Below are 27,560 nucleotides of genomic sequence, written 5' to 3'. Positions count from 1 at the left end.
ATTTTAGCATCTCTAAAGCCCACACAATTTATTTTAAAGCTGTGTGAAAAAAATACATTTTCACAGTCTCTTTGGGGTTAACCTTCTGCCATCAGCACAAGTTTTTTGCCTGCCTCTCCCCTCACTGATGGCATCAAGAAGGCTAAGGCTTTGGATTTGTGTCAAATTTAGGAAAGACTTATCCTTTTTTTTTTTTTCCTGAAGGTGTCAGAGGAGGTAAAATGATATTTCCACGTTGTTTCCTATGGCAAGAATTCCCTTTCTCAAATGCCTTACTGGACATAGGGTGGGAGATAAGAGAAAGCCTGGAGTGTGGGGCCTCAGAGCAAGTGCCAGCAGAAGCCTCCATGGGGCTGCTTGGGCTTGGTATTTGTTGTTCCCAAGTCCACGGGGGCATATTGTCCTGTATTAAATCTAAAGCCCTTAAACCTCTTTATGACTGCCCAGCTGTTTTGCAGACACAGGCTCAAAAACTTAAAAGTCATGGTGCACAATGGGGATTTTCTAGCACAAATTAGATCCAAGCCAAGCCTTCAGTGGCTTGAGTGCATGGATATGCTATTGGAGATGCCTAAAAAGCAATACACATGCTGCAGGAGATTCTCCTGAATGCAAATAGACAGGAATTAAATCTGGATTGCTCATACTTTTTCACATCTATTATAAGAAATCCATTAATCATATTTCCTAAAAACAAAGAAGGCCCACAAATTTATTATTTCTGCATAAAGGCAAGAACTACTGAAAATAGCAGTGAAGTATCACTGCCACACTCCAAGCAATGAAAGTGGGAAAATTTCTAGTAAACCTTCTCCCTCCACTGCATTTTGACAGATCTATTAAATGGGGCCCTACCCCTAAATGTTTGAAATCCATACTCCATATGAGCTGAACAAATGTATGTCTGAAAGTATTGCATAAAACTTTTTTCTTAGAACAACAGTGTCAAAAATGGTGTTATAAAACAGCTTTAGTTCAATAACATTTCTCACACAGAAATTGTTTGAACAAAAAGTTTCCAGCCACTACAAAGGAAGAGGTGAATGCTTCAAGAAAAGGGGGCAAATTCTCCAATTAACCAGTGGAATTACAGCAAGAACACCTTTGTTTAAATAGATGCTGTCACAGCAAAAGATCATTAACTACAAACCACAGTAAGCTTTTTGTTTGCAAAGTATTCTTTCAGGTTATACTGGTCATCACGTTTATTGTTGCGTATACAATTATATGCTCTGGTTTCATGCCAGGGGCAAGAATGTATGTTCTGTGTCAGCCTGAACTGGTGCTTTCACAAGAGAAAGGACAGTGTGCCTGTGTGGGTTAAGGCAATGCCAGCTTCATCAAGACTAATAAACACGATGTACAGAGTTTTCATGGATGAAGAAAACATTCTGGGCACATGACTATCACAAGAAAATTAGATGCTAATGCAACATCAGATCATCATCTTTACGGAGACTGGGAGGTATAGATGTTTTTTTTTACACCTCCTTGCAGCATTCTGGTTCTGTTGTAGCAATCCTTGGCATTCTTGGATAGACAGACTCTTTTAATGTCATGCAGAAATACCTTAGGTTTTATTATTACCATTCATTGATTAAGATTAGGTTATGAATGAACTAACTCTCATATTTCAAATGGTATGTGAGGACTTACAGCTGCAGAGGAGCTTCACTATGTCCTTTTGTTTTTAACATGTCTATCCTTCACTGTGCTGTGCAGGCATACCCATCATGTGGACGTGAAGGTACAAGTCCCTGCTGGATAATGAGGGTGTAGGTTAGTGATATTTTCATATAGTCATATTTTTCTCATCCTCACGTAGTTTTGCTACTTGTTCCCTCTTCTTCTGCCTGATCAATGGTGAGCTGAGGAGGTTCAAGTGTTGAACCGGTTGGGTCAAATACCTGTATCCTATGTCAAGCTTTTATTCATTGAGCAGAAGTCAGAATTAAGCAAATGCCCCATCATGCCATCATGCATCTTAAATCTCATTAGTGGCAATAACCACTTCAGATTCTGGTAGTGTGCAGGCAGTGAAGGAGAGACACTGGTTCATGCTGATAGTTGAGCTATTTGCTCTACTCTACCCTGAACTATGTAGTTTCTGGGTAGTAACTATTAGAGCCATACATAGGTTCATCAAGGGATAACATCTCTGTGCTAATAAACAGTGTAAATGATAAATGTGCTACTCGGTGACTTTCTAGTAATTAAATTAATACCACTTTATACAAACTAAAAAGCAAAACCAGCATTCAGTGAAAGCAAGAAGGGCTTTCCTGGCTTCCCAGGAGAATGAGCTTTATACTACATGCTCTACTGGATCTTTGAGAAACTATGCAAAGCACTCCTGGTAAATCCTGACAGGCTTATCCAGCCTTTGTGATGGTCTCTTTCTCTGATAAGGAAGACAGTAGTTATCACAGGCCTGATATGGGTATAACACAGAAGAAAAAGAGCCTTTGCTGTACCTGAAGTCCTTCAGATAAAAAAATCTTCAGAATTCACAGAAAAAAAGAAGGCTGGCAGCAAGCACATTATTTGCTGATGGTTGAGTTTTTCAGAGTCATTTGGGCTTCTTGAGTAGATTCTTAGTAGATACATCTGAGTGTCTTCAGAAATATCTAAGAGAGATGGTAGCCAGCACAGGCCATTGAATAATTTCCATTCTGTTTTAAAGACAGTTCTTTTTTTATCTTCTGAGCCCTCACACCGTTCTCTGGCCACACAGTTAGAACAGCTGTTGGGCTAGAAATACATTAATGACTACAAAGGGATTTGCTTTTAGTGAGGGAAACACCTTACAGCATAGCTGTTTCCAGTGTTCCCCAGTCTGCTACAGAGTGGCATGAGGTGCATCATGACCAAAAGGACAGTACGAGGTCAGGGCATCCTGAGTACTGTAGGTAAGTTGAACATGTATTTTAAGGTGCTAACAAATCATCTGAGTCTCCATGATCAGAGTATCATGGTTTTAATTAAATATCCTTTTCTTTAGAAAGCCAGTCTTTGGTAGTTCTAACATTCTCCGTGATTTAATTTTGAGGCAAATTTCTCTATAGTTCTCCTACTATATCTGGAACAATTCAAAGTAGTGATCAAACTGGCATCTCCTGCTGGTTAAGATGCCTCTGTGATAGGTTCTGGGACTGAATGCCATTCTTTTATAAATGTTGGGCAATTACATGGCAATAAGTTAAATTTGAGAAATGCAGTGTGTGAAAATTTAAAAAAAAAAAAAGGCTTTATAATTGAAATAGAATAGGTAAAACAAAATGGTATTTTTACACTCAGGAGCAAATCATTAATGGTACTTAATATGAGTGAAAAACATTTTTGAAGTGCATTATAAGAATCTACACTCGGGTGTTTGCGGTAGAGACAGAGATGTATTATTACTCATAGTTCCAGATGTTTCCTTGAAAGATGTTTTTCTTATTTCTTTCATTGTATTTAAGGGAAAAATGTTGAAAGACTGAATCATTACTGGCACAAAAATTTCTGTAGGACTAGTTGGAATCGTCAATACACTCAGTTATCTCATTAGCAGTCAGAAAACTGTTCCAGATGAAGAGGAGGCACCGGAGATGGATACTCCTTTTCCCACCCGGGGCAAACAGTGAAAATAAAATGAGCTGCAGTGGGAAAAAAAATGATTACTTACAAGAATGTGTCACAAAGTAATCCTTAAAAGTGCTGAAAATTCAGGAACCTTCTAGACATACATGACCTAGAAGCATCAGCCATGTTATAAATGCATTTAAGTTTTGGATAATAGGAAGGGAGATGGGTATTGAGTCAGCACTCACCAAAAGGCAAAGCAGATTCGGGGGCTCCTTCACTTTTCTTAGTGCTGCTAATGTGGCATCTTGGCAGGTTAGCCCTGACGAGAAGCGTTAGGCATTTTATTTCAGGTCTCAGAATTGATGGAATGAGAATATTTATCTCTTTGTGTGTGTTTGTACCCATATATATTACTATATGAATATATATATATATATAAGACTATGTATAAAAGAGTTGACCTCATGGAAAAAAATGATGATTGCATTAGTGTTTTACTCCCACCATGTTGCCCAAGCGATCAGCTGGTTCAGCAGCAATGTTTCAGTTTCTCTACACTCAGCATCAGCCCTTCTCATTTGACATTGCCAGCAGTTAACCCCCGTGCCCTGAGACACAGCCTCGCAGTGTTTGACGCAGAGATGTTCCTGCCAGCCTTAAGGCTATTTCTACCAAGGACTTTGGATGTGGTGTGGCCAAGGCTGGACGTGATGCTGGTCAGGGCTCAGGATTCTTGCTCTGCTGTTAACCTGCAGCATGGCCTTTAAGATGAGCGGTTCGGGTCCCTGTACTGCCCTTGCCTTTCCCACCTGTGTCCCTCCTGCCGGTTTAGATGGTGGGTCTGCTCATGGGCGCACTCAGGCTGCTGTACCAGCAGGGGTGCACATGGGCACAGCCTCCTCCTTTGTCAGGGCCTGCAGCTGCTAATGCAATACGAAGGAAGAACTCGTGACACTCTTTTCTGAGCTGTACTTTCACCTTCTGCATTATTTGCATTTAATTATACATTGGTAAATATGGAAATATCTACAATACTCCACAATAACGAAAACCAAGTGAATTGTTCACTAACACCTGAAGCTCTGGGCAGTTAATACTTCCCAGCCAGTGCTTGTGAAGTTGGACACTTACCTGCACAGTTAGACAAGGGAAGGTATAGTACCCATTACTTTATGAAAAGCCTTTGTTTGCTATTTTACAACTTGAGAAGTAGTCCTTCAAGGGAACTGTGACAAAATGTTTGTGAAGGACAACATGTAACCTCCTCAAGTTCAGTTTGAGTGTGGCGGCAAGGACCGGGGACAATAAGGATAGGCATCTCTGTTGTCACAGCAGCAACTTGAGGGCAGTCAGAGGCAGCAGCAGATGTTCAGCCATCTCTGTTTAATGATGTGCTCAACAAAGCCTCATCCAGTCCTGTAAAGTGCCTCCTGCAAGGCTTCTAAAGGAGGTACTGATTAAGAGGACTCTTTGTGATGTTTTGGCATCCCAAGAACCTAACTTCAATTGTTATATTTTATTTATATTTCATGTGATTATTTCATTAATTTTATAAAAAATTGCTGGCTTGAAGACCTGTAAATAAGAGGATTATGGATAATGGGAAAATAATTGTGTGCTTTGCCTGATTGTCATGAAGGTAAATGAACTGAACGCACAGACTATGGAGCATCTAAAACACAGATTCAGATTTTTTAGCTTGTGCCTATTAATGCCAATAGCAAGAAAAGGCTCAAAACTCGCTCAGAGGCAGCAAAGCTGATATAAATTACCTCATTTTGGTAAAGAGCACAAGTAATGAAAGTCATTCACTTTTTTTTTTTTTTTTTTTAGTGAGCTTTCTATCCATCTAACAATTCTTCGTTTATTTTCTGCTTATAATTATCTTGTTAACTTGTGGTTTCCCTTTTTTTAACAGATATTCCTGTCTTCCTCAGCCAGGTTATTTGTACTTTTTTAAGGTCTCCCACTGCTCAGTGCTTATACTGTTTCTCATAAACCTCCTAGAACAGAACACCCTTTTCTGTTTGGTTTTAACAGGGGTGAATGTCAGTTGTACTTTTTTTCCTCTCTTTCATAAATAGAACCCATTTTATTGAAGGTTCCCTATGATGGAGGGAAATCCAGGCCAAAGTTGTCCATGAGCGTTGCATTCTTCATGCACAGATTGTGCTTGTTTGCTTGACTGTGGTAAGTTTGTGATTCTAAACCACCGTGGTCTTAATGCACAAATAGATAAGATTAAAACAAAGTCAAATAGCATGAGACTAAGTAAAAAACAAAACAAAACAAAAAAACCTTTCCTGACCGAATGAAAATTAGCAACATTTTCGTTTGGGTTTTTGTGCCATTTTATTGCTCTGTATAGAACGTTGCCTGCTTGAATACCATGCGTTTAGATGATCCAAAATTAAGACTACCTTAAACATTCACGTTGAGATGAAGGTATTAAAGATACTAACTGTCAGAAAGATAGGACTGCTCTTACTCTTTTTTGCTTTTATTGATTCTGAATTTTATAATTGTCCATTATGATCCCAAATGTCTTTCTGCTACTTGGTAGCTCATTGATAGCTCATGTTAGCTCATTGTCACTAAGCAGCACAAGAGAAGGCAGAGCTGTGGTTCATAACAAGCTGCATCCTAGTACTGAAGTTGTACATGGTGCTTTGGTTTAAATCTAATCCACACTTCTGTCCGGTATATCCTCAGAACCTCTCGTGAACAATTTCTCCCTGGCTGTGAAGGAATAAAGTGCTAATTCTTTGTTTGAGTGGATTTGTTTGCCTTTTGTTGAATGGTTTGAAGATAGTTCATAGTTTGCAGATGTCTGAGAACTAGGTTTTATGAGTGAAAACTAATTTTCTAGAACAGTAAAGAGAGAAGAAAGCTCAGGCATCTAATGGATTTTAACATGGTTGATGTTTTTATGCACATTATGTACATTTAGATGTTGCAGTAGGGGCCTGGATTCAGTGATCCAGCAAATCAGCGAGTTCTGTACTGGAAGGGTTGTTTTACCTTACATTTTATATATTTTAATTCCTATTTCTCTACCTTACTTTTTGGTATGAAGTAGGAGGAGAAACTTTAGGAGATACAGGCTAAATCATTGTTAATTATATCTTTAAATCAAACTTAGATACCTGAAAGTTTGGAGACATTTATTGAGGCAGGCCTATAGCTAAATCTCACCACTTAAAGCTCACAGGAATAAGCTATTCCCAGAACCTTACCATAAGACATATCCTTGAGATTTGCATCTCTTTTCAGAAAAAGATTCATATGACATTTGGAATATCTTTTAAGCTTTTGGCGTATTATCTGACATGAGGGTTGGAACAAGCTGAAAATAAGGAGTCACATTTTTTTTCCTAACTCTTTCACTTACTTGCAGTTTGACCTTGAGCAAGTGACTCAGACAAATGCTTTAGGAGCTCTCTTTGATCTTGTGTTCATGGACTGCTGTTTGTTCGGTTGTTTACCTAGAGAATCTATATGTCTTCTCTTTATATATAGCTTCTGAAAGGAAAGGAAAAGGAAACCACTGGTGTTTAATGCCTTTAGCAGCCAAACTGTATGGGACTCCCACCACCATTATTTTTAAAATTCTGCTTTAAACTCAGTGCCTGAGTTATGCCATCTCTAAGAGTGAGAAAAAAACATAGATCATAAATTGCTCATGATTCAACACTGAAAAAATATCACTGGAAGAAACCCAAAATATTATTTTATTTTAGGATTTCTGACTGGTCTGTATAAATCAGGGAATCTGAATTTTCATGAATGACAAATCTATCTTCCATTTTGCCTCCTACGAAAGGGAAAACTTTGGCATGTTCAAGTATGCCTTAAAGGCAATGCTGCCTTTGGGATCTCACATTACCATAATGATAAATGTGCTGTGTGTTGCTTGAAAATGCTATGTGCCAATGTGTCAGAATATGTTTTCCCTGCACACCTCTTGATTAGCATCTTATTTACATATTGGCAGGAAAAGGATTCCAAGAAAGACCTACAAAATAAAGTCTGTTTTAATATGGTCTCTTCTAAGGCCAACAAAAGCAGTTATCTGCTGGCATGTCTCTTAGAGGTAGTGGGGATGAGCTACATTTCTCGAAGTGAAGAACTCAGGTGTGTTTCAGCAAACAGTAGTAGTAACAATACATTTTTCCATCTTATACAGGTATTGTATTTACTGTCTAATTCAGACTTAGTGCATTCCTTGGACAAAAGCACTTCCCCCATTCCCTGATCTACCACAGGAAGTTTAGCTTTTGTAATAATGTGATCGGTATATTTGGTAAATAACAAAGTATCTAATTCTAGTCTACTTTATCATTGGTTTCACCCTTTTTGGATGCAAAGTTTTAAAAAAATGTGGAAGAAAATTGTCAAAGCTTTTAACATCACTAATAATTTATTTCTTTTTGTGTTGTCATTGGTGGTGGTTGTTTGTTTTTTAAGTCATAGTACACCGATTTTTCTTTGTTTTGATTTTTAAAATAATTCCCACAGGTTACCTCATCAGCATGGATTTTCAGTATCTCACACTATTCAGAGGCTCTTTTTGTATCTACATCAGCTGTGGCAAGCATAAAAAATTGTATGCAGTAAAAAAAAACCACACTGGAATGGTAGTTGCTAATCTAGGTTACAGTTCATGGTATTTATATTCCTTTTATATAAATTAAAGACACTCTTGATATTATAATTTATATTTTTGCACTGCTTATAAATACTTTGTATTAGAACCCCTTCAGGATTGTAGGGATTGTATGAGTGCATCACAAAACTACTACAGCCTGTTGAGTTCAGAGTCAAAATAAATTTCAATATACAGTATACAAATAATATAAACAGGTGGGAACCTGCAAAGAATGAATGGCCAAAACGATGGTGAGAATCATCCCACATTAAGAGATTAAACATTTTTGTAGCACCATGTAAAAAAATAAAAAGTATAATTTCACATCTGAGGATAGATGTGGAATAAGCTATTGAAAGTAGTCTTAGGTAAGGCAGACATTTTTCAGGAAGATGCTGCCTGTATAAAACATCTTTTATCAAAACTAGTGAAAGGAATGCTGTAGCCCTCGAGAAGTGAAATGATCAGAGCAGATGCGCACATTAACCATTTAGAGAAGCAAAAAGAGGTTGTATCTTAGAGTTGCTGTTGGGGCTTATGGACAAAAAAAAAAAAAAAAAAGAAAGAAAGAAAAAAAGCAAAACTCAAAGCCCCACCAACCTTCTTTGAAGCAGGCATAGCCTGGATGCTGTGCATGGAAGTGCCAGAGTAGAGAAGAGCTAGAGGAAGGAGGGAGGTACTGGTCACCATCTTCTCAAAAGGGCACAATAGAGATTGAAGATAAAGATTAGATATTACGATATGTTCTTTCTGTGTTTGAGATGAAAGCTAGAAAAAGATGGGTCAGGGGAACAAACTAAAATAGCAGTTTAAAGGAAAGAGAACTTGAGAATAGAGATACAGGTTTCTGAAGCATTAAAATAGAGTTGGTAGATTAATTTGTTTTCATTGACTTTTACAAATGGCTCTGAGCAAAGAGTTGGTTCAGGCTATGATAAATATTATTTTGAATGTTACAATATAACGCACAGTAAACTAATATCCCCTCAAGCAGTGAATGTAAATAGAGTTGTTGATATTATATTTCTGGAGGTTGTGTTATTTTAATCAGCTCTATAGAGGACTGACTATCTCTGGGAAGTGCTGCTCTGATGTTGAATGTTACTGGCTCCTACTGGTGACTGTGATGTCTGAAATTAGAATAGTTCAGTTCAGAAAATCTGGAAAGCTGCCAGATCCAGCTGAACTCAGTGGATCAAATTCCGCTGTTTTTACACATGAGCAGCTGTGTTGACTTCATTAGGGTCTCATGTGTATAACAGAATACTTTCTTCTAATATGATTACATCAGGAAACTGGGATTCAGCTGTATCTAATTTATCATGGCATTAGTTATCAGTTTGCCTGCATCATACCTGTCAATAGTATTTCAAAATAAGAAAAGTAATAATGCCAGGAAGGAAAATAACTTTAGTAGACAGTGGATGGTTTGGAAAATGCGATAGATTAAACAGGCGAAAGAAGTGAAAAATTGATAAAAATGTCAAAGCGAAGAGCCAGGGCCAGACAGTGAGGCTTAACATCTCTGCTGCCCTCTCACTGATGGCCTGACTTAACAGCATGCTGAAGGATTTTAAATGCAGTAATAGCTGAAGCAGGGTCACTGCAGACTGCGGGTGGGATTTTTCAAGCACTGTCCCCAGACCTTGATGTCTTAGCTTTAACTTTTAGTGGGTGCACAGGTGGGCTAACCCTGTTTTTTTCTGAAGTGATGCTCAGAAGCGCAAGCTCTGGTGTATGTTTTCAGCCATGACGATGTGTTTTCTACCCTCTGTTGTGCTTCTGTAGTTTTTGCGCAAGCTAACTCTAGACAGCCAGTCTACATAGATGGACTCTCATCTTGCATCATTAACAGGGCTGAGAACTCAACTTCAAGGAGCTCTTGCAAGAGCTGTTTTAAATTGATTATTGTGCTGTTCAGAGGCTCTAGTTACACAGCGCTCATTAGTGACAACTGAGGCACTGAATAAAGCAGACCTGTCAGACTTCCTGCCTTTGAAAAGACAGATAAATTAGTCTGGGCAGAGTGCCATGCTAGTCTGGTTATATTACTTGCAGTACTTGAACTAGCTCAGAGAGAGCTAGCTTGGGTATCCCTTCACAAGACGCTAGTATGCTGTCCAGATGTATCCCTCATGCAGACAAGCAGTTAATAACATTTTGAATTGCCTTTGCTTGTTCTGCTTCAATTAAAATGTTCTGGTAACTCCAAACAATAGGCTAAAAGTGTTATCTTTTGCTTTTTTTGTTAATGGCTGTGCTCAGAGGGAGGCCACTGATGCTAACCTACTGCAGTGAAAATGATGGGTGGCCTTCCCAGCTGGCATCATGGTTATTCGGTCAGGTTCTTCCTGAGGTGTTCTCGTTTGTCTTCCAGCCCTGGGGGGAGCACGGGACAGGATTGTAGATCCAGCCAGTATCAGCTAATGCAGAACGTGACATTGAAGGAAGAGAAGAAAGGGCAGTGGTCTTGCTGTTCTCTCTTGCAGACTGCAGCCAAACCCATCACAACTGAGTTGATGTAGAAGCTCTAGGACATATTTTACTCACCTTTCCATAGTCTGTACCTCCAGAAATTTTATAAAAATGTTAGCAACGGGTTAGTCATAGATTTCTAATTTGGCCAGAAAATGTACATACTCATTTACCCAGGCAATTGTAAAATAACCAAGTGAAATTTGTAAATGGAAATACAGTTTCTTAGTCTTCCCTTTCCACCTCTACTTCAGCATATAATTTCCTCCCCTTCTATACAATCGAAGTCTTTCACAGTAAAATCTTTCTCTTTTTCTCTTAAAATATGAGTGAAAAAATAATCCAAGAGGAGACACTTTCCAGCAACCTGAACATGGGCCAGTGATTTGGATCATCAGAAGTTTGCACCAAGGCAGATAAATACTTTACACAGAGCAGAACATCCCCAGAAGGAGAGACCTACCCCCTCACAGAAGACCATTCACACAGAAGGTTGACGTGGAAAGCTTAGTCTCAATCAAGTAGTAAGATAACTTGAAAATCAATTTCCCATTTCCAAAGGAAATGCTTTTCCTATGCACCTGTTTGGGCCGAGTAAGTAATGCTCAAATTTGGAGCATGTTGATGAGTTGGCATTTTCTGTCATTAATTATGATGTTAGGAAATACCTCTGTATGTAGGAAGCATGACTTTTTGCTCACAGTAACTTCTTGCTCTTGGTATACGTGTGCACTGGTATATATGTATACACATATATACAGAACTAGAGAAACAGATGAAGAAATATGGGTTAAACTGACATTAGAGCTTCCTGCATCTCTGGTCAGCCTGGCACTTAACCAAAAATGTTTAAGGTAAAAATTTGATTTGCTGTTAATCAATGAAGTAAGTCTAGGGGTTTCTGGTGAATCGTGATGTAACAGAATAAGGCAAAGCTCTGTCATATCAAAGAATCCTTGTTGTTTAGTTTGAAGCTATAGTTAAGGAAGTTTAGAAGCCTGGCTGATTTCCCACAAAAGGTCTTGTCCAAGTCCACAAGTGGCTGCTCTTTGTGGGTAGTGGGAAGGGGCTTATAGCATGCCCCTGCAGGGCTATTGCAACCTCTTACAATATTCACCCAGGTAGGAGCCAGAATTTAACAGTCAGCTAAAACAGGCTTTTTGTACCACACCACTCAGTGGAGATTTGTGAGACTCATACCAAAAGCTGCTAAATAAAATTGTCCACTTCAGCAACTTATTCAACCAGAGGGAATTCTGACTGCAGTACAATTGAAACTATTCTTGCTCAGAAAATAGAAATCATTGATTACCCTGCATTTGTGAAGGCATTGTTCTTCATCCTGCCCAATGGTCTGTTCTTCTAAGAATCCTTCACGATTGCTACCAAATAAGTCATTGTTGCAAAAGCATCAAGCAGGGAATGTATTATTATTGTAACAAGTCTGTCAGATGCAGTTGTTAGCAACTAAGACTCCCTATTAAAATGATCCCACATGCATCCATCTAGAATTTGGGAGCTCACTAGACAGCTTGCAAGGTACTCTAAGTAAGGAATACTCTCCCATTTATGATTAATGCATATAAAGAAAGAGAAAAGCTTAATGGAGGAAAAAAAAATAAAATATGAGGGCAGCTTGTAGAAACACTTGACAATATATCCATGAAAGGAAAAGAAAAACAACCCTCTGTTTCAGAACAAACTAATGAGTTACATTTGTTCCTCACACTCAATGAAGATATCCAATAATCAAATGCTCTCTCACCACTATGCTGATCCTTCCTCATTTCCAGAAAAGCCTGCTGTTTTTCAGTGGACAGCACAATCTCAAAATAGATTGTCTCTCCAGCTCCTGGTCCTACACTGTTCCCTCCTCCAGCTCTACATACTTTAGACGGTATGGTCCCATCATATTTTACCATGCTTATCTTCCAAGTTGTGAGGTTATCTGGAACAACTCTTGCTGGGAAATGCTCAGTATCACATCTCAGTAAATTCAGTGTGCTGAGAATGGGGCTTTAATAAAGTATATTGTTATTTGTACTGCCATAGTTCTTTCAAACCCCAGGAAGAGTCTTACCTTGCATTTGACACTCCAAAACATCCCTTGAGCGTTTCCATCACTACAGTTTGAGAATCTTTTCCCTGTCTGTCATTCCATTAGTGATGAAGAAGGTTTTAAGTTCATGTATTTTAAAATGACTCATAAAGCATCACTGAGAAATTCTGGTTAGAAAGCTTTGATCAAGAAATTGTTTTCCTATCACAAAAATCCCCCATTGCCAGCAAAAGCTGAGCAGCTCCCCCATCTCTCTCTCTTTTTCTGACACTGTGTACAAACAGTTCATCCAGCTAAAACAGCTGTGACCATCCCTCCTTCTCTTCACCTTAGGAAGGGGCAAACAACTTCTTATCTTCTCAGAAGCTTACGTTATTTATGCTTACATTACATTTTATGGAAAAGATCATCTTGAGTGCAATCATACAACATGTGCAAGACAACCAGGGGATAAGGCCCAGTCAGCATGTGTTCATGAAAGGCCTGACCAACCTTATCTCTTTCTGTGACTGGGTGACCCACCTGGTGGATGAGGGAAAGCCTGTTGATGTAGTCTACCTAGACTTCAGCAAGGCCTTTGCCATGGTCTCCCACAGTATTCTCCTGGAGAAGCTGGCAGCCCATGGCTTGGACAGGTATGCTCTTTTCTGGGTTAAAAAGCAGCTGGAGGGCTGGGCCCAGAGAGTGGTGGTGAACGGAGTGAAATCCAGCTGGCAACCGGTTACCAATGGTGTTCCCCAGGGGTCTGTGTTGGGGCCCATCCTCTTTAATATCTTTACTGATGACTTGGACGAGGGAATTGAGAGCACGCTCAATAAATATGCAGATGACACCAAGCTGGGCTGAAGTGTTGATCTGCCAGGGGCTAGGAAGGCCCTGCAGAGGGACCTGTACATGTTGGATCAATGGGTAGAGGCCAATGGCTGAGGTTCCACATGGCAAAGTGGCGGGTCCTGCACTTTGGCCACAACAACCCCATGCAGTGCTACAGGCTTAGGGTGGAGTGACTGGAAAGCTGTGCAGAGGAAAAGGATCTGGGGGTGTTGGTCGATGCTCATCTGAACATGAGCCAGCAGTGTGCCCAGGTGGCCAAGAAGGCCAACGGCATCTTGGCTTTTATCAGGAATAGTGCAGCCAGCAGGACCAGGGAGGTGATCGTCCCCCTGTACTCTGCTCTGGTGAGGCCGCACCTCAAGTACTGTGTTCAGCTTTGGGCCCCTCAGTACAAGAAGGACATCGAGGCCTTGGAGCGTGCCCAGAGAAGGGCTACGAAGCTATTGGGGGGCCTGGAGCACAAGTCCTGTGAGGAGTGGCTGAGGGAGCTGGGGTTGTTTAGTCTGGAGAAGAGGAGGCTCAGGGGAGACCACATTCCTCTCTGCAACTACTTGAAAGGAAGTTTGGGGGTTGGCCTCTTCTTGCAGATAACTAGTGATAAGACAAGAGTGAGTGGCCTCAAGTTGTGCCAGGAGAGGCTCAGGTTGGAAATTAGGAGACATTTCTCCTCAGAAAGAGCAGTCAGGCATTGGGATGGGTTGTCTAGTCAGGTGGTGGAGTCACTGTCTCTGGGGGTGTTTAAGGAAAGGCTGGATGTGGTACTTTGCGACATGGTTTAGTGGGTGATATTGGTGGTAGGGGGATGGTTGGAGCAGATGATCTTGGAGGTCTTTTCCAACCTTAATGATTCTATGATTCTGTGATTACAGCCCTATTTAGAGCCTCAGGTTCAAATCAAAAATGAGTCATTGTTGGGCAAAACATTATGTAACCACATGCAAAAATAAAACACCATGCCCTGAAGAGCCTATATCCCAGGACGTGTGACATGCAGAAGGAGAGCAGAGAAGGCTGAAGTCAAATTCATTATACATCTTATACTCATTTACAACTTTTCTGCTCATCATAAATACACATAAAAAGTGTTGAAACTCCCCATCTGTGCCTTAAAATATTAGACAGAGCCTGAGGGTACAACTAGAAGATAAGATTGCAGTGACAACTGTAGGGACATTGCAGGCTGGAGGGGCTGTGAAAGGCAAGAAAGGCCAGTGGCCGCACACATGAGGTGCTTGGAGGAAGGAAGCCATGTTAGGTGGCGGCCATGCCAGGTGGAGGCCAGACGGCAACAGTTGCCCTCCTGAAGCATAGGACTGGAGGGGGAGGGTACTGCCCTCCGTCCTGGGCATGGTGTATCGGGGGTAGGGGGGGGGGGGGGGGGGGGAGTAGCAAACCGTGGCCCCCTCCCCTCTTACTGCAGGCCTGCCAGCTCTTGGAGTTGTGTCCAAACCAGCATCATCTTAAATTTGTGCTGAGAGGAATTTGCCAAGACTGATTTCTTCAGCAGCTAGGGATGGTGGCTGGTGATTATGTGCTGCATTCCTGTGCGTTCAGAATGTTCCTGTCTGACTTTACAGGGAATTTGGAGGCAGTTGTGGTCTGGAAAAGCTTAGCATTCCTCAAAATATTCAGAGAAGAATTCAGATTTGAAGAGCTTACCCAAAAGAAAGCTCCAGAGCTTCTGTGGCTACCCTCCATCCCATAATATACATATAATATTTTTAGTTTAGCTTTAAATAATGAGTTGTTCTTACCAAAAGGATTTCAGTACAAAGACAAAGGTGATACAGTTATAACAGCCGGATACCCTCCCTTCTGCAAGGATTTTTTTTTTTTCCTTTTTTTTTTTTTTTTTTTTTTTTTCACTAGGGAGGCAGAAAACAGGTATATAACAAAAATAATCCTAGCGCTGCAATTCAAAGATGCAGTAACACATTCAAGAATAGGTGCTTTAGTGAGTGTGTGAAATTACAGATGTACCTGTTAGGTCTGTACAGTAACTGGCAGAGGCTGCAGTGTGCAAGACAGAACAAGAGGCAAGAAAAGAGATTAAAAAGCCTTAATGTACAAGGATTCCATTTCATGCCATTGTCATGCTGGTGTTACATATTATTCTGGATGGTGTTGTATGTTACGCTGGATGCCATGCAGTGTCTCTAAACAGTGTTATATACCCTATAAGTTAAAATAATGGTTCAGTGCAAGTCTTAAGAGTGTTAACCTACACTGGAGTCAAGGGCCCTTTAGTTTTCAATCTATGCTCTCCCAGCAATGCTCATTTTAACTCCTAGTAGCAAATACTTTCTGCCTCAGAGGAGCTGCATGTCTCTCTAAGTGGCAAAAATTGTAAGTTTTGTTGTAAATGAAGCATGGGATACACTGTCAATACAAGCTATACAAAACATAACGAGACTATTTAAATACTTTATGATTTTTTCCAATGTTCTATCAGAGATTGAACACTGGAGTGAGGCGTAAGTGAGAGCGACTTACCAAATGAAGAACATAATGAATGTCTTTCATAAAAATGAATATTTAAACAGTGTAGTTAGTTGTATTATAATTGTTCAACCTCAACATAATACCATGATGTTTCACTATTCTTTCCTCCAGTACAATTCTAATCTGAATGTTATATATATAAACTGTGGTGAATAAGAATCCATCAGGCATGGCATCAGCTCTTCGAACTGTAACCATTTGGACAGCCACGATGTTTGATTTAACCACAAGCTGTGGATACTATATATATGTATTTTAATGCCAAACCCAGAGAACTCATCAGTAAAACTCCTATTGCCCTGAGTGGAAATCTTTACTGAGAAGAAAATATCAGTAGACTGTTCCAGCATGAAGCTGTACCTGCATGGTCCTTCATGCCTCTGCACCGTTTCACTAAAGAAAAAAAAAAAAGTGGACATTCACTGAATGTGGATATGCACATACATACACACACATGCACATAGAGCTATGGAAAGCCTATTGCAGGCAACAAAAATACTTCTACCTATTTTAGTGCAACTAAAGGATTAAATCTGTATGTAAGGGCAATTGAAAACATTAGACATTTAGCAGCAAATTTAGTTAACACATCTTTCCTTTGAAGCATCAGCTGTCACTGTATTCAGCAGAACTTTTGCAGTCATTTATTAAAGTAGCAGCATATTTATCCTCCTAGAGTATTGAATTAACTGGCTTTTGAGGACCACCTTGCTTGAACAGCTTGTGCAGTTACAGGTCAACCTTGGTGCTAAAATCAGAAGACAGCTCTGAAATCTGTGTCTGTGCATGCTAGGTGTGAACCTTCCCTGCATGTATGAATGATACCAATGTGCAATATATATTTTTTTTTGTTCTGTGTGGATGGTTGAAGGAGTGTATATAGAGGAACTTATCTAAGACACTGTTTTCTGATGACCAAAAGAAACAGTACTGTGCCTTTCAGCTCCTCCAACTCCTTCCTCCCCAGAAGGTCACAATCAGGACCATTATTATTCTTGAGCCTATCATGAGATTTAATATTTCGAATGCAGAAATACTATATTTGTCCACTGCTTGTCAGCAAGGCATATTGAGGGAGAGAGGGATGAAGAATGTGGAATGATTTTTTTTTCTTTTTTATGAAGATGGTATTTCAACTTCATTTTATTCATATAGAATAACATACATAAGGTTTTAGAAAGAAGGTAAAATAGGAATTTCATGGGTAGGTGGTTCGGAGCAGCAGTTTGGTGGGAGCTAGCTGATTTTGAACCAATTTTACTGCACTTGATCCATGTTCACTAGAAACAAGTTATTTATTGAAACCTCTTCTTGCTTCTCTCCATTTCCAAGATTTCAGTGTAGTTTAAAGGATTACAGTTTTGTTCTGGGTTTGTTACATTAATTTTGTATTTGGTGAACAGAGTGGTAGACAGGAAGAGGAACACACAAGTGGAACATTTAAATTAACTGAAACACATTTGAAAATACGTTTGAAAATTTGTAAGCCTGTTAGTTAAGACAAAAAATAGAAAATCCCCAAAGTCTATCAGTTTAGGCTTTTCTTCTTAGAAGATTTTTATTTTAATGAAATCTCTGCAAGCACTAATCCACAGTACTGAACAGGGCATTTTGTTTCATTTAATTGATTTTCTTTATTGCAGCCAAGTTGGTAAAAGATTGAAAGTCATCTATTGTGCATGTGTAAATACCTTAAGAATCCTTTTTAATATGCACAGCGATTAGCTTATTAAGAAATTCAGACTACAAAATGATACAGCACTTTGAGATGCGATTCTAGTTATTTGCATAATAACTAATCACCTGAGCATGGCTTTACTTCAGCCTATTTACCCCCCAAAATGGGCAAGATTATTAGCATGTTTGTCCGTATTTATAGCTCTTCTACTGCCATGGTTATGTGTTGTTTGGTTTAGCTATTCAAGACTGAAGAATAGAGCAGTGCCATTGCTATAGCTAGCGGTAAAGCTAAGTGTGCAAGCATCAGAGGAATCAGCCAAAGCCAGGTCTCACTAGAGCTTTTTCTATTTATATCTCTTAACTAATGCTTTGCCAAAGGTCTTCGTATGTCATCAAAGGTGTTGCATTGAAACGGCAGGTCTGGAAAATCTGCAGGCCTCTACAAGGCAAAAGAAGTGCTTGATGAAGTCAGCCAAATATATAATACTTATATATTCTCTGGATTCTCCATAAATTTCTTCATATGCTCCTACAAAGCGTTCAGAGCCTCTCAGTTCCCTGTTGCTCAGGTGAAGGATGAGAATTTCTCAGCTCTAGGAAGTAATATACTCATGTAGGCCTTGCAGTCAGGACACTCCTCTGCTTCAGTAGTGCATTTAATTACCCCCAAACATATTTTTTATTCTGTGCCATGAATACAGTCCCTTAAATGCACAAGACAGCAGGCAGTGTGAAAAGCCTTTATCCCTCCTAAGCATTGGAAGTGACTGAGTAACATGTGAGTGAGAGAATGAAACATTACCATGTGTGAACTGTGAGGAGATATATAGAAAAAAAAAAAGCAAGGGTGAATTTTGGAGCAAATTAAAAGAGACGTGTGATAAAGATAAGTGATTCCAAGAGAGAAGAGAGAGGTGGAGAGTTAAAGGACATCAAAGACTTTCCTTAAAAATAGTAAAGGGAAACCAAAGTACATGACCAAAGCTGCTAACAGATGAGAAAAAAAAAAATCACCATCCATTACAGGGGACATTACACAGCTGCAGAACTCTCTACAGGTAGGGCACAGTATGAGTCAAGGACAGCTGCAGCAATTACAAAATGAACTTATGATTAATTTATGAAGTTGTATGTGTTTTTCTGCGAGTTAAAGCATTTGATTGAAACTTTACATTTAGTGTATTATAGGCAAATGTACACAATTTTAGCCAAGGACCTTCTTGATCTACTTTTATTTTATCCATGGTAGATGTAATTTCACATCTAACTCAACATTTCTGACAGCCTGAGAGCATGATAAATAAATTCTGTAGTTGTTTATTTTTAGATTTGGCAGTTACTTATTTCCTTGTGCAGATCAGGTTAGAAACCATTGGATAGTAGAAACTAATTCTTGTTGGATTTAGATTTAACACTGCAGATCTGATTCTTCCACTTAAATTCTTGCAGGGGGGTATAATTTTAGACTTAAAATAACTGCTTTTACTTCCCAAAGTCTTTAAGGTCATGTTTCACTGAATAGATCTTATTGTCTGGTCACGTTAGCAATAACTTTAATAACTACTCTTTTAATCTATACTAATAAAGTTGTATTTTCATGTCAGATAATTATCTTATTCCATGAAATAATTTGACAATATATATAATAAGATTTTAAGTTCATAATACAATAAGGGTTTTAATATTTATTTACGGTTTCTGAGTGTTTTATTTTTATAGATATTTGTACTCATATTGAGTCAAATCTTCAGCAAATGTAAAATGCTATAGGTCTGGGGAAGCTATGGAGGTAAATCTGTTTAAAACATTTAAGGATCTGGCCTTTTTTTCTGTATTTTAACATCATTTACTTTACAAGTGTACACAAGCTGACTCTTGGCCAGGAGCTTTCATCTGCTTTGTTTCATAGGTGGCTAGTAAAAAGGGGTTTTGGGGGGGGATTTCTTTCTTTCTTTCTTTCTTTCTTTCTTTCTTTCTTTCTTTCTTTCTTTCTTTCTTTCTTTCTTTCTTTCTTTCTTTCTTTCTTTCTTTCTTTCTTTCTTTCTTTCTTTCTTTCTTTCTTTCTTTCTTTCTTTCTTTCTTTCTTTCTTTCTTTCTTTCTTTCTTTCTTTCTTTCTTTCTTTCTTTCTTTCTTTCTTTCTTTCTTTCTTTTTGTGCTGAAGGCCGCTGTTGAGGAAAGAGAAAATGAACTAAATAATTATTCTAGTACTGGATCTTGTTAAGAAGAATCTTTCATGCTGCTGCTGTCTGATTCTCTAATCTGATCTCCAGAACTTCTCTAACTTTATTAGAGGACGATGTCAGTGCTTCCACAGTGCAAGGCTGAGGTGCTTTTAGATTCTTTCCCAAAAATTACGTTTGTGTAGCATTGGCGATTCATTTTTTTTTCCTTTTGGTTTTGGATTTACTCGATATCCAGCCCCTTTCCTGCTCCAGTTTGAAATCTCAGCATTTTCTATCTTCAGTATCATCTGCAAGGCTAACAGCAACAAAGCATGAGGAATAACTAAGCAAAGAAATGATAAATTGAAAAATCACACCCAAAAAAAATCATATGGACAAATCCCCAAACAATAATTACTTGAAAAATACTGTGTGGTTGTTTTGACAGCCATATCTATTAGCATTCAGGGATGAGGATTTTGAATTTCAGCAGATGCCCTGAAAGCAGAGAATTGGGGATTATTTGGATTTGAGGTACAGCAACAGGCCACTGTTGTTCTAAATGGTTATCAGAGTGATTTATTACAAACTGAGTTACAAGGTACAAATAACCTTAGAGGGTTGCAAGAGAAAGAGAGATCAGGGAAACGCTTATCTTGGTGTCATGGATACCTCCTTAGACCACGCTCAACAGCTTTTCCAAGCTCATGAATTTTACTTTTGATGCTTAAAACCAGGAGTTATGCAAAGGATCTTCCATACAGCACATATTGTATTATGAGCATGTCATCTTACCCTGACTGACCAGGTAATACCAGGAAACAAGTGGTATTTCTGGACAAATATGCTCTGACCATTACAGCAAGTGTTTGCAGGTCTCGTCATATGATGAATCTCATCATGATTCTTTATGGCCCCATCAAACAGAGAAAGCAGGATCAGGTTTGTATTGCATCTGGATAACTCATTTTATACCAGCTTTATTAAGACTGCAGTATCATAACTTCTCACATTTTTTCCTGCTGTCACCTAATAATGCCAGTTTTCATAGCTCATAAATTCAAAACAACAAACTACTTCTAAACTTTACGAAGATAAAAGTACAGGCAAGCACAAAGCCTGGCACTTTTTTTTTTTTTTTTCCCTAATATTCGTATTCTAGGTTTTCAGAAAACCTAGATAAAAGGATTTCCTTAAGAATGCACTTTGATTTGCAATTCAGGACCATAGAGTCAGTCATGTAAATTACAAAATGCAGCCTATTGGATTACTAAGTGTACAAATCAGTGTAGGCTGTGGTCCCTTGGCAAGTGTCCAGCATGGCCCTTGATGCCAGTTTTTGGAAACCCAGTGTATGTGTGTTTCAGTGCCCAGGAACTGCTGTGGACACCAATACACTCCCACCTACAGAGCCTCAGAGTCACTTGCTGAACTTGGTCTCTTGTTATTCCCCAAAATAAAAACGTCCTGCAGCATCCTACCACATAGCATCATCTCTAACGTGAAGAGATCACTGGCCTAATTACCTGTCAGCATCTCTATATGTTTTGTGTCTTCTGCTCACATGGAAGAAATACTTGTGGAGTCTTGGTGCTACAGGACCATGCAGGTCTCTGGAGCGAGACTCTCTCTCCAGAGTCATTCCTCCTACCTACTGAATAGACATCAGACGACAACACAATTTGGCTGTTTCTGACCTAGATTGCTACTTGCAACCCTTTTAATGCTATTTTCCATCTCCCGAGCCATCTGGCCCCTGTTGCAAGATACCTGCAGATGTATTAATAAACCAATCTAATAGAGCTGTACATATTAAAAATACAGCAGAAGCAGCTGGTTGGTGTTTGTTGTAAGCTTTCTTTTTTCCCTAATGTTTCAGCTGCCGTAATTTAAAGTCCTAAGCCAGTTCCTTTGAGGAAAAGAACAGGTTTTATTTCTCTTCTACCTGCAAAACAAAATACATTCATCTTTCATAAATGAAGGTTGTCATTGAAATGGAAGTTATAAGGAGCATAAATGTCATCTCCTGCCTGGAGTCGAAACCTTAAGTTTAGCCCTGGAACAGCACTGTCACTTCATTTTATTACAATATACCCTCCTGACAGGTCTTATATTAATTGCACCAGATTGTCTGCCGTGTGCTCATTTGTTTGTTTTCTCTTAACTACGAACATTTGAATGACTTTCAGAAAACTTTGCTTTCTTTCAGATACAAGTGAGGTCAGAGAGAAACAAAATACCTGTTAACGGAGTTTATACTGTAGAGTATTAATTCTAATGATCAAACTAGTGCTCTTTGGGATAATGCTCATGATTTTTTCAAAGTGGGCCTGCAGATGTAGTGCCATATAAACCAACAGATAGGAAAATTTGGCTGTACACAAGTAAATAGAGTATACAAAATTTATTCTATAGGCCTTTGCCAAACTCCCCAGCTCCCCAGCTGCATGAGAAAGCTCAGAAACTACCATTAAAAACAAAAACAAAAACAAAACCTGAATACTATCCTTAGGGTGCATTGAAAAATATCTGAAAACAACAACAACAAAACTACCAAAACCACAACAAAACAACAAAATACCACAACAGCAAAAACACAGCATGCAACGAACATACACACCCTGCATTGTCCAAGCAAATTTTTTTTCAGCTTGACAGAACGGCTGTTTCAGCTTCTCTCACCTGCTTACTACTGCCCTAACTATACCAGCATTCAAAACACAATGCAAAGGTTAAAGTACAGGTATGGGATCTAAGAATCCCCAAACAGTAAATTACTAACACCAGTAATTAAGTCCAAAAAGCCAAGGACTAAGTAAATTAGTTGTAGCAGATTGTGAGGCTTGGGGGGGTGGAGGGGTCGGGGTGGTGGAAAGAAGGCAAAAAACAAGATAAAACCTAAAATGTTACCTGGGTCAGGTAGCAAGTATCTGAAGATATTTAAAGCAAACAAACAAACAAAATAAAATTTAAAAAAAAGCCTCTCACATTTAAACACAGCTACACTTCTGAAAGCCCACAGAAAATGATCTTGCAGTTTTAAAAATGACTTGCAGAGATCTGTGTGGAGGTGGGAAAACAAAGTTTTGCCCAGATAATCACAGAAATTTTAAACTGTTTCCAACTTTGTCCCACTACAGTGGATGAAAGGATACAAAATGGAATTGCGTCTGAGATAAATTGTGCAAAAGCCTTCAAGAGCTTATGTAGAAGTAGTTGGAAGTAATTGGAATATGTAGAAGTCTAGTTGGTAGGAGAATTAATTGCATTTTTGACACCTGCCAAAATGAACATGCCGTTTTCTCAAGGGGAAAACAACAACAGCAACAACAACAAACACTTATAATTTCTTTGCATATTAAAGAGACATGAATAACATAAAGGAATGCCTCTCTGAGAGAGATGCAGGATCTACACTGAACAGAACGATGCTGTTATTACAAACTTTCTTTTGTTGCTTTAAAAAGCAATATAGCCTAGCCTGCATAATTCTGGGAAGAAAAATAAGACACCCTCCTTTCTTCTAACAGTTATCTATAAACTTCACTAACACTATCTATAAACTTCACTGAGCAACTGGCTGCTTCATGCGACATGTTCCAGTAGTGTTTGATAGTTGGTTAAAGTGGGTCTCATTAGTATATCCTGGGTCAGTCTTCCTTGCCAGTGGACGTTGTATTTTATAACTACATTACCGTGAAATATTTCAAGGAAGATAAGTGGTATAATTGAGCATCATACTACAGTTGAAATATAATTTGCAATTCTTTAAAGACATATACCTCTGTCAATTCAGTCATTGACTGAAGTTTTCGTTAAACTCTAAATGTTTATCAAAAATTAGATTTCCCCCATGATCTTATTTTTGCTTGGCATTTTAACAAGGGAAAGATCTTATTCTTTCTCTAGTTAGAAAATCCTTAAGAAACTTAAAGATAACAAATTGCCCATGATTGCACTCTTCCAAGATGACAGAAACCTTGGAATATAAGTTGTTTTGGTTTGTTTTTAATTATGAATTTTTTTTTTTATTCTATCAAAGCTTAGAAGACCTTGAAAGTTGTGGCTAAATATGGTGTTACAAGTAACACAGAGACACTAAAGTGCAATTTTTGAACCTCTTTCTGGAAGAAAATATCAATTTTGAAATCTGGTTTGTTAATAAGGGAACATCTCCTACAGAACCATATGTTTTATAGGACTTGCTTTTCTGCCGATAAGGACCACTGTAGGTTTGTTTCCCTCTGACCTGGCACAAAAATATATCCTTCACTGTACTCATGCATCACATGAAATCACAGAATAAGGCATAACAAATTCTGAGTAATCTTTAACCTTCATTTGACTGTTTACCTGTCTTAATTTTAATCATTCTTCTTCACAAGATTACAATGTAAACAGTGCACTCTCACCCTGCCATTGGATGTGTTGAATGTGTCCTGTGAGTAATTTAAAAACAATCAAACAAACAAACAACAAAAAAAATGCATTGCATTGTTTGTTTGTTTGTTTTTGAAGCACTAGATAGCACCGCAGTAGCACAGTACACTCCAATTGACTTGATGATAGAAAAATCAAGTTACTTAGCCTCATTGCTGTGTTTATTCATACTTCTGATAAGATTGATTAGGAAAAAAAAATCTAATAACATTTTAAATGACATAAAATAGTGTTTTAAAAAGACATTTTCAGGTTCAAACTCTGAGGAAACACAGCACTGCATTGGATCTAGGTGTTCCACACCACGCACAGCACTAATGATAATATTCCCCATGCACCAGCAGTGCCACACAACTCAAAAGCCTAAACAGAGATGTGTTTAGGATGTTTACACAATGATTTTCATTGTAAACACTTTTAGATGAATGGCTTGAAAGTTCATTCAGTATGAGCAGAAGATTTTCTTTATCATCAAGCAAATGCGCTGGAGCGGCCTCACCTCGAGCACTGTGTGCAGTTCTGGGCACCTCAGTACAAAAAGGACATGAAACTGTTGGAGAGTGTCCAGAGGAGGGCGACGAAGATGGGGAAGGGCCCAGAGGGGAAGACATATGAGGAGCGGCTGAGGTCACTGGGCCTGTTCAGCCTGGAGAAGAGGAGGCTGAGGGGGGACCTCATCGCAGTCCACAACTTCCTCGAGAGGGGGAGTGGAGAGGCAGGGGACCTGTTCTCTGTTATCACCAGTGACAGGACCCGCGGGAACGGTGTGAAGCTGAGGCAGGGGAAGTTTAGGCTGGCCATCAGGAAGAGGTTCTTCACCGAGAGGGTGGTCGCACACTGGAACAGGCTCCCCAGTGGTCACTGCACCAAGCCTGTCTGAATTAAGAAGCGATTGGACTGTGCACTTAGTCACATGGTCTAAAATTTTGGGCAGACCTGTGCGGTGCCAGGAGTTGGACTTGATGATCCTTATGGGTCCCTTCCAACTCGGGATATTCTATGATTCTGTGATTCTATGAAATACAGACCAATATACATGCCTTTGCTCACTTAGTGTTCAGTCTAAGTGTTGCAAAGCTGTGTAATGTCGTAATCCCTCAGAGTTGCCTGTCTGAACCAGCAATAACCAATTCAAGCTCGAAAATGTTCTTACACTGAAAGCAATTCACAACTAGCATTGCAGCTGAAGAGGTACTTGCATATTTCTTTGTTACGGTGTTTCAGCACGTGAAAGACCACCTTATTATTATCAAAATAATAAATCTTGAAATATATACAGTTATCTTTGCTTTGATTTGTTCCTGTAAGAACATCCAGTACATTGTAAGTGAACTCATCAGTCTCACTGGAAATGAAACACAGTAAGAAGGACGGGTGAACATGTGTGTCTGTCTGTCTCTAAGCATGTTAGGGGAAAGGGGAGAGCAGCAGCTAGCAGAGGGGAGGAGGACAGAAGGACATGGCTTGTCTCCCATCCTTTGATTAGAACCTTGTTCATCCAATGGATCAGTGGTCCACAGCAAGCAGCCCAGCCGCGCTGCCTGGCAGCACGCGCTCTGCAGGCACTGGCTCAGCAGGGCTTCTGCTCCGCCGCCTTTGTCTGGTCACCCGGTCTGCAGGCTCAACACCTCGTGTCACTCGTTCCCCTTTCTCTGATTTAAATAAGTGGTTTTATTACAGATGCAAGCATAACTATATATGTATAACTATATGTATATATTTACATGGAATATATATTATCTCACAGGCACATTCACACGGGGAAGGAAAACAGCAGGACTGAACTTATCCCTGTTGGTATTCTGCTCGCCTCAAAGCTTTTAGTCCCACAGACACACATAAGAAAAAGAGAATCAGGCCCACGGATCTTGGTAAATTCATTCAGATTACTATAAAACCCTCTAGTCTAAAATTGAGATCTTTCATAACTTTCCTACAAGTTTTCATTGTCTGATCAGCAATAGTGGCAGAAAGAGAGAGGGAAAAAAGAAGTCTTTGGGAGGGGGGTGGAGAGTACAACTCCACAATCTGTTTTCACTTTGAAAGGGAATTACTAAACTAAACAGAAGCGGCTGATTTTCAATGACACTTACACTTTGGATTCCATAAAGGCACAGAAAATGTAGACGCGAAGCACAGCTTGTCCCTGAGATGCTGTGAGTGTTTGATACAGCAAGAGAGAAAGAGAGGTGTCGGCTTGCAACAACAATAGCAGGAACAAAAACAGGTTTTATGCAAGATTTTCCAGCACTATGTCTCTTCTTACTCTTGGACAGCAGAAGATAAAGTGAAAGAGAACTGGTGAAACATAATATTTGAGGAAAGAAGAAAAGAAATTACGACAATCAAGAGCTTACTTATTTAGAAGCATATTAAGCAAGAAGATAAGCACGTGCAGCTACTGCACAGCGGTAAGTGACTGCACAAGACACGCACAGCAATGGAGAGCCAGACACAGCAGAAGCTGCTGGCTGAACTGGTGCAGGAACCAGTAAAACAGCTCAAGAGGAGGAAGCCACGTCACCAGGCTTCCAGCTATTTTTGCACTCCCCAGCACAAGGCAGACAGCCATGGCAGGTGCTCAGAGCTGGAGATTTGCTTCAGTAAGTACACTAGATTACTCCAGAGACATGCAATTACAGGGATGAAGGTCTGCCTTGCTTATAGTGCCTGCTTTTTCTTATTGGCATTCAGGCAACCAGACTAAAAACAGAGTATGAGCTAAACACATTCCTGGCCTGGGGATAGCCTTGTCCGGATGAGTTTCTGTAAAGCACCAAATCTAACAATCTCACCAACCTAACCTTGTGTAGGCCACACAAACAAGTACGCTTCTGAGAACAAATACTAAAATATGTCTGTTCTATCCTTTTCTTTTCCTGGATAATTTGAACTATGCCTCCCCCTTTCCTCTCAACGTTTGGCTCTTTTGGACACTTCCATAGCAGGAGCTTCTGTAAACACAATTTTACCCTTGGCATGCAAGATCCCTGCAGCACATCCTGCTTATCCTAAGTCCCCAGAACACATTGTAGAAGGAACTATGAAAAGGTCGATTAAACCTAGAAGTAGAATATGTTACTTTGTTGAGGAATAATATCATGGCAGTAGCTTGCTTCCTTAGCTGTTGGTAGCGTACAAGGCTTTGTTGCACCATTAACCAGGTATCGACCCTTCACTGCATCCGAGCTG

This window comes from Anser cygnoides, chromosome 4, assembly GCF_040182565.1.
Source record: "Anser cygnoides isolate HZ-2024a breed goose chromosome 4, Taihu_goose_T2T_genome, whole genome shotgun sequence".
Lineage (NCBI taxonomy): Eukaryota > Metazoa > Chordata > Aves > Anseriformes > Anatidae > Anser > Anser cygnoides.
Note: the sequence above shows the minus strand (reverse complement) of the source record.